Source organism: Ahaetulla prasina, chromosome 1 (genome assembly GCF_028640845.1).
Source record: "Ahaetulla prasina isolate Xishuangbanna chromosome 1, ASM2864084v1, whole genome shotgun sequence".
Taxonomy (NCBI): domain Eukaryota; kingdom Metazoa; phylum Chordata; class Lepidosauria; order Squamata; family Colubridae; genus Ahaetulla; species Ahaetulla prasina.
The window spans coordinates 113,260,002-113,280,539 of record NC_080539.1 but is presented as its reverse complement, the minus strand read 5'-3'; the positions used below and the strand labels follow the sequence as shown (position 1 = coordinate 113,280,539).

The 20,538-nt window shown below is 37.9% G+C and overlaps 1 protein-coding gene across 1 annotated transcript in view; it reads left to right on the top strand.

Annotated features, from left to right (window-relative positions):
- The window catches only part of SLC35F1 (solute carrier family 35 member F1), a 244,521-nt gene that overhangs the window by 142,749 nt on the left and 81,234 nt on the right, over positions 1-20,538 (top strand). The gene's annotated exons all lie outside the window — the stretch shown is intronic.

The following is a 20,538-nucleotide window of genomic DNA, read 5'->3' as shown; positions in this document are numbered from 1 at the left end:
CAATAGTGATGTGTTGCTTCTCAGTCCACTGCTTCATTTGATTTATTCATTCCAGCTGGGCATAATAATATTGCGCAGGATGATTTCCTTTCAAAACTGACTGCTCCTTGAATCAGTCAATTAGGCAGATAAGCTGCAGGCACATGTCAGCTGGAGATGTAATGATGGATTACAAGTTACCAAAAAGAGGGAGACAAGCTAGTGTGATGGTTCCCAAGTTTGTATGCATGGGACTTCCGTTCTGATGATTTCTGTGCTCTCTGCTCTTAACTTTGACCCAACTCTTTCTGGTAGCAGTTCCATATTCTATGTCTCCAGATAGTAGTGGGTTTCAATTCCATTCGCTACCAATTTGCTCGTGGGTGCATGCGTGACGCTTCTGCGCATGCGCAGAGACATCTGGGTGGGTGGTCAGAGCGTCCTGCCCCCGCCACCGCTACCGGTTCGCTTGAACTGGGGCGAACCGAGAACAACCCACCACTGCCTCCAGACCAATATCTATCTATCTATCTATCTATCTATCTATCTATCTATCTATCTATCTATCTATCTATCTATCTATCTATCTATCTACCTACCTACCTACCTACCTATCTATACATACACACACACACATACATACGCACACACACACACACACACACATATATCCTTCAGCTTACCTTCATCTTACTTTTAATGCACTTCTGTGTTCCTTTAGCAAGGAGAATGATCACTGTAGTTCATGCATGCCAATACACTTTGGTGTATCTAACTCCAATCCCTTTGGTCCCTAATTTAAGCAGGTATTTTTCCAACCAGAACAATATAACAGTGACATTGCAATTATATATACATAGTCCTCGACTTACAACAGTTCATTTAGTGACTTTTCAAAATTATAGCAGCACTGAAAAAAGTGACTTATGACAGTTTTTCACACTTACACAACCATTGCAGAATTCCTGTGGTCATGTGATCAAAATTCAGATGCTTGACAACTGGTTCATATTTATGACGGTTGCAGTGTCCCGAGATCATGTGATCAGCTTTTGTGACCTTCTGACAAGCAAAGTCAATGGGGAAGCCAGATTCACTTAACAACTGTGTTCCTAACTGCAATGATTCACTTAACAGCTGTGGCAAGAAAAGTCATAAAATGGGGCAAAATTCACTTAGCAAATGTTTCACTTAGCAACATACATTTTGGGTTCAATTGTGGTCATAACTCGAAGACTACCGATATATTTTAGGACAATTGTTCATATAGTTCTGCCCAAAACATATATATCGTGCATCAGAAACCAATAAATAGTTGAGACCTTCAGATTTCTACCATATTGCAAGATCTAAAATGGACAGCTAACATATAAAACGTCATCAAAAAAGCACAACAAAGAATGTTCTTTCTGCACCAACGCAGAAAGCTCAAACTGCCCAAGGAGCTGTTGATACAGTTCTACAGAGGAATTATTGAGTCTGTGATCTCTATAACTGTGTCACCTCTATAACTGTCTGGTTTGGTTCTGCAACCCAAGAAGACAGAAACAGACTTTAGAGGATAATTAGAACTGCTGAAAAAACAATTGCTACCCACCTGCCTTCCATTGAGGACCTGTATACTGCACAAAACAAAAAGAGGGCTGTGAAAATATTTACAGACCCCTCACATCCTGGACATAAACTGTTTCAACTCCTACCCCCAAAACGATGGTATAGAGCACTGCACACCAGAACAACTAGACACAAGAACAGTTTTTTCCCGAAGGCCATCACTCTGCTAAACAAATAATTCCCTCAACACTGTCAAACTATTTACTAAATCTGCACTACTATTAATCTTCTCATCGTTCCCATCACCCATCTCCTTCCACTTATGACTGTATGACTGTAACTTTGTTGCTGGTATCCTTAAGATTTATATTGATATTGATTGTTTCCTGATTGCTTATTTGTACCCTATGACTATCATAGTGTTGTACCTTATGATTCTTGATGAACGTATCTTTTCTTTTATGTACATTGAGAGCATATGCACCAAGACAAATTCCTTGTGTGTCCAATCACACTTGGCCCAAAAAAATTCTATTCCATTTTAAACTATGCTAGATATCAAATGAAATTGATATTTGCTGGATCTCACATCAGGGAACACCAAAGTTTCCAAAAGAAAGCAAACTGAAAGGTTATATGGTGGTGCTTGTTTAATGACTTTTAATGGTTTAATAATTGTTTAATCAATTGTTTAATGTTTAATGGTTCAGCAACCATTTCATCTTCCGGCAGCACTAAATGAGTGGTAGTGAAAATAGATCTTCATACTTTTAGCCATAGCAGCATTCTTGCGTCACATGTTCACAATCCAGGGCCTCACGTTGCATTGTTGCAATGTCCAGCAATCCGTGATCATCATTTGTGACTTTCTTTGCCAGCTTCTAACAAGCAAAATCAACGGAAAAGCAGGCAGAAGGCAAATTAGGAGAACATAACACCCTTGCTTTTTGGCCCCTGGTGATTCACAGAGGGAGCAAAATCCCATTGCTAAGTGGCACGATCATGTGATATTATACCACTATATCACTTAACAACAGAAATTCTAGTCCCAATTGCCACTGTTAACTAACTGAGGATGCCTTTGGTTTGTTATATGGGAATACTGAAGAAGATACTGTAAATCACAGCATGACTTTTTCAGGCAGAATGTAACAACTGATAACATCATGAGGTGACCCTACTATTCTCTGACCCGATGCCTCTAAATTCTACATTCTCTATAAAGGATCCAAGCTCGCCTCTTCCTACTGATAATAACATTAGCAATGTTCTTGACAAGATTTTTCAGAAGTGGTTTGTCGCTGCCTCCTTCCTCTGATCACAACAAAATACCTTATGCCACCAAATTTGAAATCCTGGGTTTAGAAAATTTAGAACTCTGCCACCTTCAGGTCATACAACTCATAAAATCATCTGCTACAATGTCCTTCCTGTCGAAGACTACTTCAGCTTCAGTCACAACAATACACGAGCACACAATAGATTTAAACACGAGCACACAATAGATTTAAACGTAAAGTGAACCACTCCAATCTTGATTGTAGAAAATATGACTTCAGTAACAGAATTGTTAATGCCTGGAATGCACTATCTGACTCCATTGTCTCTTCCCAAAATCCCCAAAGCTTTAACCAAAAACTATCTACTGTTGACCTCACCCCATTCCTAAAAGGTCTGTAAGGGGCATGCATAAGAGCACCAGCGTGCCTACCATTCCTGTCCTAATGTTCCCTTTGGTTGTATCCAATTTGTATGGATATTTCATGCTTATACTTATATATATTGTTGTGTTTGACAAATAAATAAATAAAAAAATAGGACTGAGAGTAACTGGCCCAACGTCACCCGACTGGCATAATCCGTAAAGTGGGACTAGAACTCACCATTTCCCATTTTCTTACCCAATCACCTTAACCATTACACCAAACTGGCTCTCTTTTTCATTTCTCAGCCACCTTTAATTATTGAATTAAACTCCCACCCTATAAAATTGCTCTGCATTGTTATGTTTCTTACCTTTCCATTATTGTAATGAAAAATACAGACAGCTGCAAATGATTTCTTTTTCTTACAAGTCTCAGTGATAGATTTCACAATTTAGCAGTATAAGGCAAAAAATACATGGAACATGACTTTGCTATTAAAAGATGTTTTTATTACTTGTGAAATTTCAAATATAGTCAAGAACAGTCGCCCAAGCTGTGTATCTAGTATACCCGTATGCCTTTGTTACTCTGTTCAGTCAGACTTGCTAGACATTTTGCTAACAAATTGAAAAGCAGGTTATCTTGAAATATTAACCTTGGGTTTTGATGATCAGAGTTGTTTATGATGACAGAGGTACTGTTTGTTATGGTTTATTCTAGTTTAAAGGGTCATTGATTTTTAGGTTTTTATCTATATTGGAGAAAACAATCAGAAGTTATTGTTTTCTATATAGCTCTTTCCCCTTTTTGTCTGCACTCCTCAATTTTGCTTTTGCCCTGCCCTCCCTTTTTCTTTTAACTTCTTGTTGGTTTTTGTGTTTTATACTTTTTTTAAAAAAAAAAAATTTGAGGAGGAAAAACAAAAGCAGGTTATCTTTTAATACCCCTATAGAATTTATTAAAAAAAAACTTAATATAGGTAGTGCTCAACATATGATCACACCTGAGCCCAGAATTTATGTTGCTAAATTAGACATTTATTAAGTGAGTTTTGCCCCATTTTATGACTTTTCTTGCCACTTTTCTTGGTTAAGGGAACCGCGGCAGATGTTAAGTTACTAACACCATTGTTAATTAAATCTGACTTCCCCTTTGACTCTGCCTATCAGAAGATTGAAAAAGATCACAGGACACTGCAACTGTCATAAATATGAGTCCGTTGCCAAGCATCTGAATTTTGATTACGTGACCATGGGGATGCTGCAACAGTCATAAGTCTGAAAAACCGTCTTAAGTCACTTTTTTCAGCACTGTTGTAACTTCAAACAGTCACTAAACAAACTGTTGGAAGTCAAGGACTATCTGTATATAGATCCAAAGAACAACTTTATAGTAACCTAACTAACAAGCTTATTTCTTAGGGATTCTCAGGGTAAATTCTGTATGAGCTTATTCCTACAAATGGAATTGTGGGTATGATGGTCCCTCTGTTAGGAAGGAGAGAAATGTGAACATTGAATTCACATCTGTAATGCCTCCATCTCATATAGAATGCCATTGGTCCTTCAGAATATGAATGTGTTTACGCCAGTCTATTTTTTTGTTGTTGTTGAATGGATGTTGCATATGGATGCTATGACAAATGTATTGGTTGAATTCACATGGTAGGCAAAACATAGGAGCCTGAGCAGAGGTGGTATTCAGCCGGTTCAGACCAGTTCACCTGAACAGGTAGCAGAAATTGTGGCTAGGCCTGCCCATCTGCCCGGCTCTATGCCATTCTATTTAGGCACGTTTTTGAGGCTGGCCGCGTGCACTGAAGGTGCACACATGAGCAAAGCACATGCGCGGAAGGCCGGGCACACGCATGGAAGGCAGGTGCATGTGCGAACCGGGTGCACAAACCAGTAGTAACATAATGTGAAACCCACCGCTGAGCCTGAGACAGGATCGCACAGCCCATTCCAAGCCTAACAAGTAACGTGTGAAATATATTGCTAGCTCAACCTCCATTTAGGTTAGAGACACCTGTCAAATGTTCCCAAGCTAAATTCTGATTACAAATAAAGAAACCTTCAAAGCCTCTTCTGAAAAAGATGATGGGCTCCAATTAAAAAACAAACAAACTAGAAAAGAATGACTTTTTGATTTCTTAATTTTGGCTTGCTAGGAACATGTGCATTTTAGAGCACAGGTTGGTCAGTAAGTGATGAGAGTCACTTAAATGTGCAATGATAGTAAACAGTATATGATCTGGTTCCTTGTTCTTTTTGTTAAATAGCAACCTTGAGAGGCCAAATTATGATTGGGAGGCTATGTTAACCCTTTCCCCAATGCTGTGTCCCAAAGAAAAGCCCTTCACCTACTTGCAGTAGGATGGTGTGACAATCGTGGGAGGTATGATCCACCCCAGATGATATAAAATAGCAACCTGTTTTTCTAAAAGAATTGAGAAAGTCCCCTGAAGAAAGAGGGAACACTATGCCTTAGTCCTTCTCGTAAATTACGGTAGTTTCCTCCTTTCTATTAACTAAGTGGCTAATACCTGGGTTCCATGAATAGAGCCTTTGAAAGTATAAATTAGTCTGTTTTCCAACTGCGTTAGTCTTCTGTGTATTCAGTTGTAAAGGCAGCTCACCTGACGTATGCCTCAATAAAAATAAATAGTTTGTATACAGTGTTTTCTCATGGACTCATTTTTGGATACAGTCTGTCAGCAGAATTTTTTTTTATTTTTTTTTACAAAATTTGAATTGTGTTCCTATCCGCACTTTAATTCCTGAGCCAGGAAGAATCTGGAGTTATGTTTTCATAGGGATAGTCATACAGATCTTATTTATAAATAAATAAAGTGGGTTCACTTAAATACAGATCAAGGGTACTCTTTCATTCTTAAGAATTCTTAACACATCAGGAACTCACATAAATCACTCACATAAATCACTCCTGAATGATGCAATCAATAAAGGCTTTGTTGCTTTAGAATTTATGATGTATTCATTGAAAATTGTGAAACAGTTTTCTGAATCCTTGATTATGAATTCTGTAATCAAATGGCCATATTTTCGGACCAGAACTTACAAAAATAAGATAAGTAAAACTTTTTAAAATGCAAGAGGAGCATCATTTAATTTCACGGTGGATAACATTCCCCCACCCCCTGAATTTGGTACAACTGGTCTTTGGGAAAGTAAGCTTAGGGATGAACCACCATGGCTGACTCATGATGAAGGAACAGAATTTGCAGAATAAATTTCCACCTCCATAAATGTAAAAGAAGAATTTATTTTTCTTGCATTTCCTGGTATAAAAGAACATGTCATTTAAGAGAAGTAAACATTAATTTTTTTGGGGGGAGGGACCCCAAACCTAATAATATACAATTAACAGTATTAGAGATATATGGGTCAGTCTTAAAGTCTATTAACTTTAAAAAAAAAAAAACTGGGCACATAGGGCCGGGCTATTTACGGGACCGCCTGCTGCTACCGAATACCTCTCACCGACCCGTGCGCTCTCATAGAGAGGGACTCCTCAGGGTGCCATCGGCTAGGCAGTGCCGTCTGGCGACACCCAGGGGAAAGGCCTTCTCTGTGGGGGCTCCCACCCTCTGGAACGAACTCCCCCCAGGACTTCGTCAACTTCCGGACCTCCGAACCTTCCGCCGCGAGCTTAAAACACATCTATTCGTTTGCGCAGGACTGGACTAGGTTTTTTAAATGTAGATTTTAAATGGGTTTTATTATATATACTGTTTTTAATTATCGGGCTATATTTAATTAGTTTTTAATGGTTATTTTATTCTGTATTTATATGTATTTTATTTGCCTGTGAACCGCCCTGAGTCCCTAGGGAGATAGGGCGGTATACAAATTTGAATGAATAAATAAATAAATAAATAAATAAATAAATAAATAAATAAATAAATAGAATAGAATAGAATAGAATAGAATAGAATTTTATTGGCCAAGTGTGATTGGACACACAAGGAATTTGTCTTGGTGCATATGCTCTCAGTGTACATAAAAGAAAAGATACGTTCATCAAGGTAAATAAATATTCTTTTAAAATTCACCAATTTGTGGGCAGGGATTTCCTGCAATTTCTCTGAATTTCCCTAAGGAAAAGAAGTTCACCCACAACTGCCCAAGAAAAAGATTTCCCTCTTTTAGCCATATATCAACACTGAAGCTAAAGAAATGCAAGAATACCCCTTGCACATAGGAGAATTCCTCTGATGGGTTCTTCTCCTTTCAGAAGCAAATTCTGTTTCTAAAGAAATGCAGGGACATGTTTTTTTCTGCCCATCACTAACTTTCTCAACCGTGTCCTCCCCTGTGTGTTTAATAAATCAAAAGGATTTACAGCGACTCAGAACTAGATCTGATGGAGCATTGAGCTAGCAGCAGGTATTCCCTTGCTGTAATGCAGACCTTCTTATCTCTCCCCCACCCCCTTCTCAAGTTTGTTGAATACTCAGGAGGGAATAAAAAATTCTCAGTTTCAACATCGGGAATATCTGCAGGTATGCTAAAAAAAAAAAAGGTCGAAGTAGCATGATGTCATTGAAGCTGCATTGCACATAAAAACCAGGTGGAGTTGCAATCATTATTATCACAGCAGCTATCTTGACTTTGTTGGCGACACCTAGTAATTTGGTTTCTCTTAGATTTCTCCTAATTCACACCTCTCTGCAATTAGTTCAATTAACTCCCTGTTAGTTTCCTTGCTCTATTCCATGGGTGTCAAACTCGTCACGTTGGTGTCACGTGATATATTATGACGTTATGTCCCTTTGCCTTCCATTGAGGACCTGTATACTGCACGAATCAAGAAGAGGGCCGTGAAAATATTTGCAGATCCCTCGCATCCTGGACATAAACTGTTTCAACTCCTACCCTCAAAACGACGCTATAGAGCACCAGAACAACTAGACACAAGAACAGTTTTTTCCCGAACACCATCACCCTGCTAAACAAATAATTCCCTCAACACTGTCAGACTATTTACTGAATCTGCACTACTATTAATCGTTTCATAGTTCCCATCGCCAATCTCTTTCCACTTATGACTGTATGACTATAACTTGTTGCTGGCAATCCTTATGATTTATATTGATATATTGATCATCAATTGTGTTGTAAATGTTGTACCTTGATGAATATATCTTTTCCTTTATGTACACTGAGAGCATATGCACCAAGACAAATTCCTTGTGTGTCCAATCACACTTGGCCAATAAAATTCTATTCTATTCTATTCTATTCTATTCTTTGCGAAGCTGGGGTGGGCGTGGCCTTTGTGTGATGCATCCAGCCTGCGAGCTGTCAGTTTGACACCTCTGATCTATTCTTTTTTTTTTTTAATTTGCATTTATATCCTGCCCTTCTCCGAAGACTCAGGGCGGCTTACACTATGTCAAGCAATAGTCTTCATCTATTTGTATATTATATACAAAGTCAACTTATTGCCCCCAACAATCTGGTCCTCATTTTACCTACCTTATAAAGGATGGAAGGCTGAGTCAACCTTGGGCCTGGTGGGGCTTGAACCTGCAGTAATTGCAAGCAGCTGCTGTTAATAACAGACTGTCTTAGCAGTCTGAGCCACTCAAGGACCCTTATTCTTTTCTTTCTATCAGCTTTCATATACCTAGAATCATTTTTTTGTGTATATTTATCACCTTCCTTTTACTTCTTCTTATTAAGAAATACATTAGTTGTTTTAACTTGCATTTTAACCAATCAATCAGTGGAACAGCTTATGTCTGGAAGTTGTGGATGCTCCAACACTGGAGGTTTTAAAAAAGAGATTGGACAGCCAGTTTTTCAGAATAGTATAGGTTTCCTGCTAGAGCAGAGGGGTTGGACTAGAAGACCTCCAAGGTCCCTTCCAATCCTATTATTCTATGTTCTATGTTCCTCCAACTCTGGGGAATTTTATTTGTAAAATCTTAACTTAAAAAAAAATCACTTTAACTTGAATTTATCGTCATAGAGTTTCTTTTTCTTCCTATTCTTTTGGTAGGTATGTGTTGTTTTTAGACCGTGTACCATTTCTGGCAAGAAACTATACATTTTATCTTAAAAGTTATTATTTTGAAAAGCATGAAGTATTTTTTGATATTGTTGTTAACTGAAGGATTAGCACCTTTGCAATCGGTTTGGCTGCTAGAACAGACTACACACACCTGAGGAGGTTGTGCCATAAAGTGCATGATATTACTATTCCTGCTATTAAATAATACTTGGCTAAAATATTTGCATTGATTCTTTAACGTTTCAGTATTAAATACAAAAAGATTATTGATAATTCTCTTTAAAAGAGCACCTCGTAGTTTAAAAACAGATGCTTTAAAGTAACCTTATAAAAAGCCCTAACTCAAGAAGGTGGGAGGAACCCTCAGCTGTTGCTTCAAAATCAAGGTATTATTTTTTTATTTTGTCAAGCATGTATTAGATAACAGATATAAGTATAAACATGATTATGAATACCTGAAATGGATATAAATAAAAGGGGACATTAGGACAGAGACGGTAGGCACTTTGGGCCGCTTATGCACACCTCTTAAAGACCTCTTAGGAATGGGGTGAGGTCAACAGTAGACAGTCTAAGGTTAAAGTTTTGGGATTTGGTGAAGAAACCACAGGTAATGCATTCCAGGCATTGACCACTCTGTTGCTGAAGTCGTATTTTCTGCAATTGAGTTTGGAAATGATTTGTAGGGTTGCTCTTGTTTTCAAAACTCTCAGAGCCTGTCACGATGAGCAACTTTATGACGAATTGGTTGGGGTTATGTTGTTGTTTTTTTAAAGCAAATCTTTGCCTTGATATACTAGCATTCTGATGTTGTCCCTGTAATGAAGCCAAGAGTTGCTGCTTTGTTTCCAATGATACTTGAACCCGAGTTTTGAAATTGTTGAGGTTTCTATTCGCATCCTCTTTGAGGCTGGAGATAGAAGAAATAAATCTAATATAAGTCTGATGCCATTTTTGTTAAATGTTTTGCAGTTTAGAAGTATGCATGCAATAAGTTCCATGGAGCTCAAATATCTGGAATGATCTGTTCCCACCCACCTCATCCCTCCATCCAGATCCTCTTGGCCTTCAGAAAAGACAGTAAACTTTGAACTTTTTCTTTGAACTTTGCAAAAATTAGAATTTTCCCATCTGGAGAGGGATACAGGCTTGAATTCTTGGTTAATTATGATTATATTTTAAATTTTGTTTATTGTGTTTTGGTTTTGATCTATTGTATATGACCTGGAGTCCCAGTGTCCCAGTTGGGTAACCACATAAATTCAGTCAATCAATCAATCAATCAATCCATCCATCCATCAATCAAGGATCTTAGCCTTAATATCTATTTCATGGCTATATAATCCTCACAGAACTAACATTTTCAGCCCAGAGGGGTTTTCATTTTTACCAGGAAAAAAGCACGTATCAACAGCATAAAGCTCATTTCCAAATGGGTATCAGTTGTTTTAGGAGGATCACTGGTGTAGAAAGAATTGAAAACACCCAGTAATAGTGGCAGCAGGGTTTGGGTTGTTTTTTTTTTAATCATCTGGCAATTTCACGCTTTCTCAACTAAAACTATCTCACAAAGATATGTGTGGTCGGGTGGTGATGTTTTATTGCGACCTCGAATATTCCACTCGGCTCTTATCCTTAAAAACAAGCTGTGCAGAGCATTATGCACCCCTGCAGCTTTAGATCAATGTGTCTGTATGGAATTAGGAACATTAATTTGGTTCACTTTGAAAAATGAAATTGAAGTAACAGAATGTTCGCTATCCCACAGGGCATGCTATTTTTCCCCCCCAAGATAATCTGTTGCTCAAGAAAAGTGTTTCCCCATCTTGGCAATTTAAGATGTGTGGACTTCAATTCCCACAAGTCCCCAGCCAGAATTCTGGGAGTTGGAGTCCACGAAGCATAAAGTTGCCAAGGTTGAGAAATACTGCTCAGGAAAGATGAAAGAATATTGTTCCTGAGGGAGGGAACAGATTTTGCTTTCCTGCAGTATAGAAATGTTCTCAGCCCTCTCAATCAAAGCATGTGCTACTTTGCAGTTTTTTCTTGCCTTTCCCCGCTGTAATTTGCCATGTAAGTTATTCTGCTATTTTTTTATTATAATTTACAACTATCACTTCTCAGTCACACTCTTTCGGTGTTGTTTCTTTCAATTGTTGCTTAGGTTCTTTTACTTTTCTGCTACTTTTTTCAATCCCTCCAATCCTCTGCTTCTTAGTGCCATCACTGTCTGAAAAATACATAACTTAGATAAGCAGAAATCTCAGAACTAGCATGCATGATTTTCCCCGGTGTTATTGAGGCCATTTATGAAAATAAAAGGAAATGCTTCATAGATTGCAAAAGTAGTATTTATAAGACACTTGGGTGTAGTTAAGCTAACTTGTTCTGCCACGATTAATACATAGTCATGGGATGTAAATAGTTACCTAGATATCTATTGATCGTGTCTGAAGGGCATCACATTGGGAAGTCTGCTCTGCAATTATTATGGAATCGCAATTCACATTTCAACATCAAAAAACAATCTAAACCATCTCAATGGACAGAATGCTTTTTAAAAATGTTTGGTAACATGCATTTCCCCCTGTTACACACATAATCAACTTGACAGTATGCTGTGGCACGTTCAAATGTAAATATTTAATATAAAATGTGCATGCAGATTTCTGAATATGTGTAATAAGAGAGAGATGGATACAACATTTGCATGCTGAGAATAGCAATACAAACCATATTGATATATGTTCATTATTTCAGGCAAACAGGTATGCCTAGATTGAAATGAACTCTTTAATTAGTTTTAAATCTCTCTCTCTCTCATCTTATCTTAGCCAACCTCCCTTGGTGACTAAATATATCAGTTCTGTTTCCAGCTGTGTCAAGAAAATTTCCCAACTTTGCAGAAATAATTTTCTAATGCACACAGTCTTGCTTCATATTGTGGCTTTCCACAAACTACAACACACCTACACAATGAAGACTCCTTCACCATCTCTTACCTATTCAGACTTTTATAAACTCCCACAGACTTCAGTGTGGATGATCTTGCATTCAGTAAGATTGTTGGATGTGGATAAGAAACAGAAGCTGAGTTACAAGGAGGCAAAGAGATACGGTATTGATACAAATCAGTCTTTAATGAGAATTTGGGCAAGAACAAATTCCTGGGGGAGCAACAGACTCTGGAAAGAGGTTGACTCCCAGTATGGGACAGTGTGCTGTGACCACACTGATTGCATGAAAAGAACATCTCGGATGCATTCCAGCTCTTCTAGTTTATATTATGCATTATTTTATAGAAGTGACTCCTGATTCTGGGTTGTTATCTCCCCCCCACCCAACTTCCCTTTTCCCCTTTCTTTCTTCCTTTTCCCCTTCTTAGCAGCTTTTGGGCAACCAAGTGAGGATGCCCAGTCTTTATGGAGCTTTTTGGAGGAGGTGGGATTGAGGATTTTTTTTCCCTCTCATTTTTTACACCCCACCTCTTAGCATAGCATTGGAATCTGAGGACTTTAAACTGCCTTGAGTAGTGAAAACATATATTGAGAGCAGTAAACATATCTTGACAAGCCATTTCTATACTGTTGTGGAGAAAATTGAGCAGATCTGTTTATGTACCTATCAATGACAGCATGTTTGTTTTTTCTGAACATTTTAATCAAAAACTCTTTTGCACTTGTTTAAGTGGTTCCCTTACCTACTGCCCCAGATTGGAGTATGGGCCTCTTATGGAGCAGTCCGCCTAAAGACGAGATGCTATGCCTGAATGCAGACGCTTGTTGAAGCTCTTATCTTTTTGAATCATTTCTCTAGGACCGACTGATTCCAAGAATAATTAATGCTATTATTTGGGTACAACTAATTTCATGCCAAAAAGAAGGAATAAGGAAAGTTCAAAGGTACTTTTGGTTTTCACCCACATTTCATGTGGTAGAATAAGAATTAGGTTAAATCCCAAGGTTAAATTATAGTTATTTAAGATGCAATAATTAATCTTTCCTGTTTACTCCTAAGAGTCATTGATAAAAAATATATCTCAATTACTTGTTTATTTAGTGTCCGTTTTAGACAGTAAACCACAGATCAAGAGGACAATCAAAATACACAGCTATCACACACACAAAAAATCAGCCATCGTTTAATTCTCCATAAAAAGAAGATAATAAAAGCTCTGCCCAAAAAAATTATCAACTGCAAAAAAACCAAAACAAACGAAAAGCAGTCTGAGGCCACTGCTAGAGCCTAAATATGCCCCAAAAGAAAACAGAATTGTTTTCAACAGCTTTCTGCAAAGCCAAGAAATTGAGGAGAGGGATGAAAATGAACACCAGGTGGGCAATTCATGATATCAGGGCCATCACCAATAAAAATGCTTCTAGATTTCTAACCCATTGACTGGTGATGGGACCCCAAAAGCTTGTCATGGGAAGACCATGGGCAATGGGCAATGTCTAATCAGAAAAAGATATTCTTAAAAGCCTATGGAGGTGAAGCATGAAGAGTTTTATAGATGAAATGAAGCACTTTGAATTGAACCCAGAAAGATACTGGCAACTGAAACAAAACATATAGTAGGAGCTTAGTCTCATTAACATCTGAACATTACGTTCTGAATTAACTGCAGTTTTCAGATCATCTTCAAATGCAGCCATATGTAGTGTATGTCTAAGTTGGCTAGCTGCATAAGGTCCTAAATCACCACAATAGGGAATTCCCTGCCCGCAAAAGAATTGTATAGTAGCTGTAACTGAATAAAAGGTGGCCTAGCCATGGCTTTCAGTTGTTCAGCTGTGTAGCTGTTTCACTACTCAAGGCAGTTTACAGTCCTCAGATCTTAATGCTATGCTAAGAGGTGGGGTGTAAAAAATGAGAGGGGAAAAAAATCCTCAATCCCACCTCCTCCAAAAAGCTCCATAAAGACTGGGCATCCTTACTTGGATGCTTTGACACTTAGTTGATTTGAGAATATTGTGGATTTGAGAGAGAGACCGCATGGCTGAAAGAGAGTATTGCAATACGTTGGAAGAAGAGGAAATACAGCTGTGACCTTGACTACTAAAAGATAATTTGGAAACTGTGAGAACTTTTAAGGAGTATCTGTCTTTCTACATTGCTTGGTTTTGATTCTCAATGGCTGTGGAAGATAACAAAGTTTTAACTTGGAGTAGATGGGATAAATATTTAAATTGGACATTAGAATTTGAAAATAAAAAGAGACTATATGGATTTTAAGTTCTAATTAAAGGTGACATAATTTAGAAGTCATAACAATTTGTTAAATTGGTAATATGGAGTCTTGGATGTGTGAGGAATTAACTGAGATGTTTAAAACTAAAAAGTCAGAAACATTGGAATACACAGAGCAGGAAATAGGAGAAGAGAGCATAAATGAGGAGCGAGAAAATATTATTGAAGGAAAAGGAATTGCAAGCAAAAAGCAGCTAGATGATTTCACTGGGGTTTACAATGGCAAAAAAAAAAAGTGTGGATGGGGAGAACATCCCCCCACATCCCCCGCGGTGTGGCTCAGGCTGTAAGAAGCCTGTTATTAAAACACAGCTGCCTGCGATTACTGCAGGTTCTAGTCCCACCAGGTCCAAGGTTGACTCAGCCTTCCATCCTTTATAAGGTAGGTAAAATGAGGACCCAGATTGTTGGGGGGGCAATAAGTTGACTTTGTAAATATACAAATAGAATGAGACTATTGCCTTACACACTGTAAGCTGCCCTGAGTCTTCGGAGAAGGGCGGGATATAAATGTAAATAAATTAAAAAAAAGAAACAATCAAAGGATAAAGCGGGAAATAGTGGGAAGAGGTTAGGAGAAAGCTCGGGGAGAATTACGCGAATAATATATTTAAAAGTGAGAAAAAGGATTCAGAAGAAAAGATACAATAAATATTTTTTAAAAAAGAAAGAAAAAGAAGAAGTTAAGAGAATGGGATAAAAGGAGAAAACTACCAAGAAATGGAATTTTGGAGAGACCAAGAGAAAATGGTTAAAGAAGGGAAGATTAGTGGAAAACAAGAAAGGAAATAAGGTAAATATTAGTAGATTCAAGGGAACTGTGTTAATATTAATTGTGGATGGTCAACTAAGTTAAAGGGTTTGAATGTAAGATCTGAATATGATGATGTATATTGCTTATAGTAAAACAGAATAGCAGATGAAATGTGAAATGGCAATCTGATTTAATTTTGAAGACAATTTAAACTAAGAGACAAAGTTGAAATGTTAAAAAGTGGGATGGGAATTTTGAGAAATATATTCTGTAATGGAGAAATAAGATAATTAATTGATGTTATTGTAAGAGATTAGGAATTAAGGGCAGATAGTGATACTGTTTATGTATTATGTATTAAGAAGAAATTAAGATAAGACAAAGAAGCATGGAAAAAGAATATTATGGCTGAAATTGGAAACAGGTAAAATGGACTTGGAAAAAAAAGAACAATATGGCAGAAGTTGAAATAAAAAGATATGGTGAAAAATGATTAATTCTTGATAAAGAACTACATAAAAGAGATGAATATGGAAAAAATGGGAAGATTGGAATAGATTAAAAAATAATATATATAAAATGTATAAGATGTGACTCAATCAACACTCTGTTCATAAAATATGTATGATGAAAGAATTTTTTTATAAAACTTGTTTTTTAAAAAAACCACTAGGAATCACCCAGGATAAACTCATGGTTGCTGTGGAGCATCCCCATAGTCATATGATCGAAATTCAGATGTTGGCAACTGACTCATATTTATGACGGTTACAGCATCCCAGGGTCAGGAGATCACCTTTTGCAACCTTCTGACAAGCAGAGTCAATGAGGAAGCCAGATTCACTGAACAACTGTGTTACTAACTTAGCAACTACACTAATTCACTTAACTGTGGCAAGAAAAGTCATAAAATGGGGCAAAACTCACTTAAGAAATGTCACACTTAATGACAGAAATTTGAGGCTCAGTTGTGGTTGTAAGCCAAGGATTACCTGTAATACTATTCATAGACTTGGCCTTTATCAACAGCAAATTGAGGCCATGGTGCCCAGTCATCTAGGAAGGAGGGTAATGGAGCTGTAATCAATTGAAATATTTATATTCACATAAGTATTCATCCTATCCTGTGATTTTTATTTACCTGTTCTGTAAATGGATGTTAATTTGTGATAATTCAACCGCTTTACAGTACAATGACATGATTTATCATTTGCAACCAAATCCAATGTGTTGTAATACAGTTTTATTTTTCTTGGCAAAGGGCCTTAAATTCTTGCCAAAAGCTTTCTGTGCCAATAAACAAGACATGTAATTGCTGCATAATCACCTGCTTATCAGACAACATCACTAAGGAAATAAATTATCAAAAGGAGTAGCATTTTCAAGTAGAAGAAAAATACACGCACAGCAGTCAGTTTTCCATCAAGGATTTCTTTCTTCGCCTGGCAAGCTATTCAACAAGTAGAATAAACTCTGCAAGCACAATGAGATGACTCTGGCCTGGAAATCCCAAGGATATTCGAGAAATTAACAACAACAACAACAACAACAACAACAACAACTTTCATTAGTACAACTCATACTATTATCATTATCATCAGCGCAATGCACTTTAGGGAGAGTGTAGATTTTATACCACCATAGATAATATGATATAATTTATCAGCAGGATGAAAGTGTAATGGCAATAAATGAGGATATTTTTAACATTCCAGTTTATTTTTCAGACTGGGTAAGTCCTTCCTGGATTCTTTCCATGTTGTATGTAAGGTGTGTCCACTGGGTGCTAGGGTGAATTTATTTGCAGCCTTGTTCAGAAAAGTAGACTAACCTGATGGGCATATGAAAACCGGAATGGCTAAAAAGGGAGGTATGAACTACTTCCAGCTATGTCTCTTAGATATGAGCTGACTCACTTTCCCTTACCTGCAATTAGCCAGTTTTTAAGAGTCTGTGCCTAGTGGTAAAGTTCATTGTTAGTGTACTGTCTACTTAGTTATTGAATAGATTTGCTAGATTTAGTCATGGACAATGATGCGGTTGGGGTGTTACGCACAATGTACACAGGCACACACACATATACTTTTGATTTATCTATTTCTTTTTGTCTATATAGTCTTGTCAACTGTATAGAGAATATGAGATTATATATAAAGTTTGTCTGTATCATCTCTATCTCTATCGTATACACACACACACACACACACACACACACACACGTGTGTGTATATGTATATTTATATGTATATGTATATGTATATGTATATGTATATGTATATGTATATGTATATGTTATGTTCCTTCTTGCTTCAAACGCTCTACCATCATTCCAGTGCTGAAGAAGCCCACCATCAAGGAACTGAATGACTACAGACCAGTTGCTTTAACATCTGTAGTCATGAAAACCTTTGAAAGGCTAGTGCTTTCCTACTTGAAAACCATCACAGATCTGCTGTTAGACCCCTTGGAAGTTGCATACCGAGCAAATAGATCAACAGATGATGCTGTTAATATGGCTCTGCACTACATCCTACAGCATCTTGAGTCTCCAAAGACGTATGCAAGGGTCCTTTTTGTAGACTTTAGTTCAGCATTCAATACCATCATTCCAGACATTCTTCTAACTAAGCTAAACCAGCTACAGGTACCGGAACAGACTTGTAAGTGGATCACAAGCTTCCTAACAAACAGGAAGCAGCAGGTGAAGCTAAGCAAGATCACATCAAATACCTGTACAATTAGCACAGGGGCCCCCCAAGGCTGTGTGCTCTCCCCACTTCTCTTCCTTCTGTATACCAATGACTGCATCTCCAATGATCCATCTGTTAAGCTACTGAAGTTCGCAGATGACACAACAGTGATTGGTCTCATTCGAGACAATGACGAATCCGCATATAGATGAGAGGTCGAACGACTATCCTTGTGGTGCAACCAAAACAATCTGGAACTGAACACACTCAAAACCGTAGAAATGGTGGTAGACTTTAGGAGAAACCCTTCCATACTTCCACCTCTCACAATACTAGACAACACAGTATCAACAGTAGAAACCTTCAAATTTCTAGGTTCTATCATATCGCAAGATCTAAAATGGACAACTAACATCAAAACATCATTAAAAAGGACAACAAAGAATGTTCTTTCTGCGCCAACTCAGTAAGCTCAAACTGCCCAAGGAGCTGCTGATTCAGTTCTACAGAGGAATTATTGAGTCTGTCATTTGCACCTCTATAACTGTCTGGTTCGGTTCTGCAACCCAACAAGAAAAACAGACTTCAGAGGATAATTAGAACTGCAGAAAAAATAATTGCTACCAACCTGCCTTCCATTGAGGACCTGTATACTGCACGAATCAAGAAGAGGGCCGTGAAAATATTTACAGACCCCTCGCATCCTGGACATAAACTGTTTCAACTCCTACCCTCAAAACGACGCTATAGAGCACTGCACACCAGAACAACTAGACACAAGAACAGTTTTTTCCCGAAGGCCATCACTCTGCTAAACAAATAATTCCATCAACACTGTCAAACTATTTACTGCATTTGCACTACTATTAATTTTCCCATCACCAATCTCTTTCCACTTATGACTGTATGACTATAACTTGTTGCTGGCAATCCTTATGATTTATATTGATATATTGACCATCAATTGTGTTGTAAATGTTGTACCTTGATGAACGTATCTTTTCTTTTATGTACACTGAGAGCATATGTACCAAGATAAATTCCTTGTGTGTCCAATCACACTTGGCCAATAAATATTCTATTCTATTCTATTCTATATGTATATTCACCTGGAGAAAACAATTAGAATTTTCTCATGATGTCCAAAGCTTCTTTTTACTGGTTTTGTTTTACTCTTTCCCCACCCAATGCTTAGCTTTTAACCCACACCCTATCCTATTTCCCAAAGCCCACAGCTCCAGCCCCTATTGTTTGCCTTTGTTCTTACAGACAGCAAACCTTCTGTTCCTTTCCTAGCATCTGCTCAGTCCTGAAAGCTTTAAGCGTCTGACTCTGGGGAAGGGCTGCTCACCCAGTTTAGTGCTGTTTCTTGCTGAATGACCAAAGGGAGGAGGTGGCCTGCTGCTCTTTTCCTTTCATTTGGAAAAAAAATGGAGCACTTGTCAAGCAGCCAACCTGCCAATAAGAAGAACGCCTGTCTTTTGCCTCCTTGTTGGCCAAATCTGCACCTGGAAAATTTCTTTATCATTGCATTGTTCCTTTAAAAACAGCAAATTGAAATGAGGGGAGGACCAAATTCACAATCCCTGCTTCTTGGGTGACCAGAGGGCCAACAGCAGTGCACTTAACCACTCAAATACACTCTTCTGTGTATAATTCATTATTGGAATTTTAATACAATGTAGAACTAAGAAAAAGTGGAATGTGCTAAATTACAATTGCATGAGGTTTTGTAGATTGTAGGATGAACTTGTAGATTCTGCTTTCATCCAGATTGTCTGTCTGTCTGTCTGTCTGTCTGTCTGTCTGTCTGTCTGTCTGTCTGTCCGTCCGTCCGTCCATCCATCCATCCATCCATCCATCCATCCAACCATCTATCTCTATCTCTATCTCCATCCCTCCCTCCCTCTCTTTCTCTCTCTCTTTCTCTCATACACACACACACACACACACACACACACACACACACACACACACACACAATAAAGAGAGGTGGGAGAATTGTGTATACATATCTATTTTATTTTGTAGATTGTATAGGCAACTTTTGTTATTGGGCACTATATAGCTGCTGATTTATTTATTTTTAAACTGAGGTGTGATATATTTGAGTTGAACCTCATTGTGTCCCTTTGGACATCTGTTCCCACAGTCTTTTGAAAAGTCACTGCCAAGCATATCTTTGCCCTTTCTAATGTGCAGGTAGGTATTCTTCAGTCTGATAGGATTGAACTTCTTCTAAACTGCTTGGGCAATAGTCAGAGAATCTGAGAGATGGGATCTGGGTAGTTTAGAACATCTTTCTGGTTGCATAGGATGCAAGGCCTGCTACATCATTTTGCTACCTGAAGCTAACATCCTACAGACAATTCTTCCTATTTATGACAGTAAAAGTAAAGTAAGAACAAGCTAACTAGGTAATATTTTGTCTTTCAATAAACCCCAATCCCAAAGGACTGCTGTCTGGGGTGAATCCCTCCCCCGCTCTTTTTATACATATAAATCCCACCCCCCCTCTTTTTATACATATATATATATATATGCAATTGCTCCCAGAAGCACGAAGCTGAAGCCTGAAGATGACGAATGAGACTTTGTCGAAACGTCACCAAGACACTTCCAATTT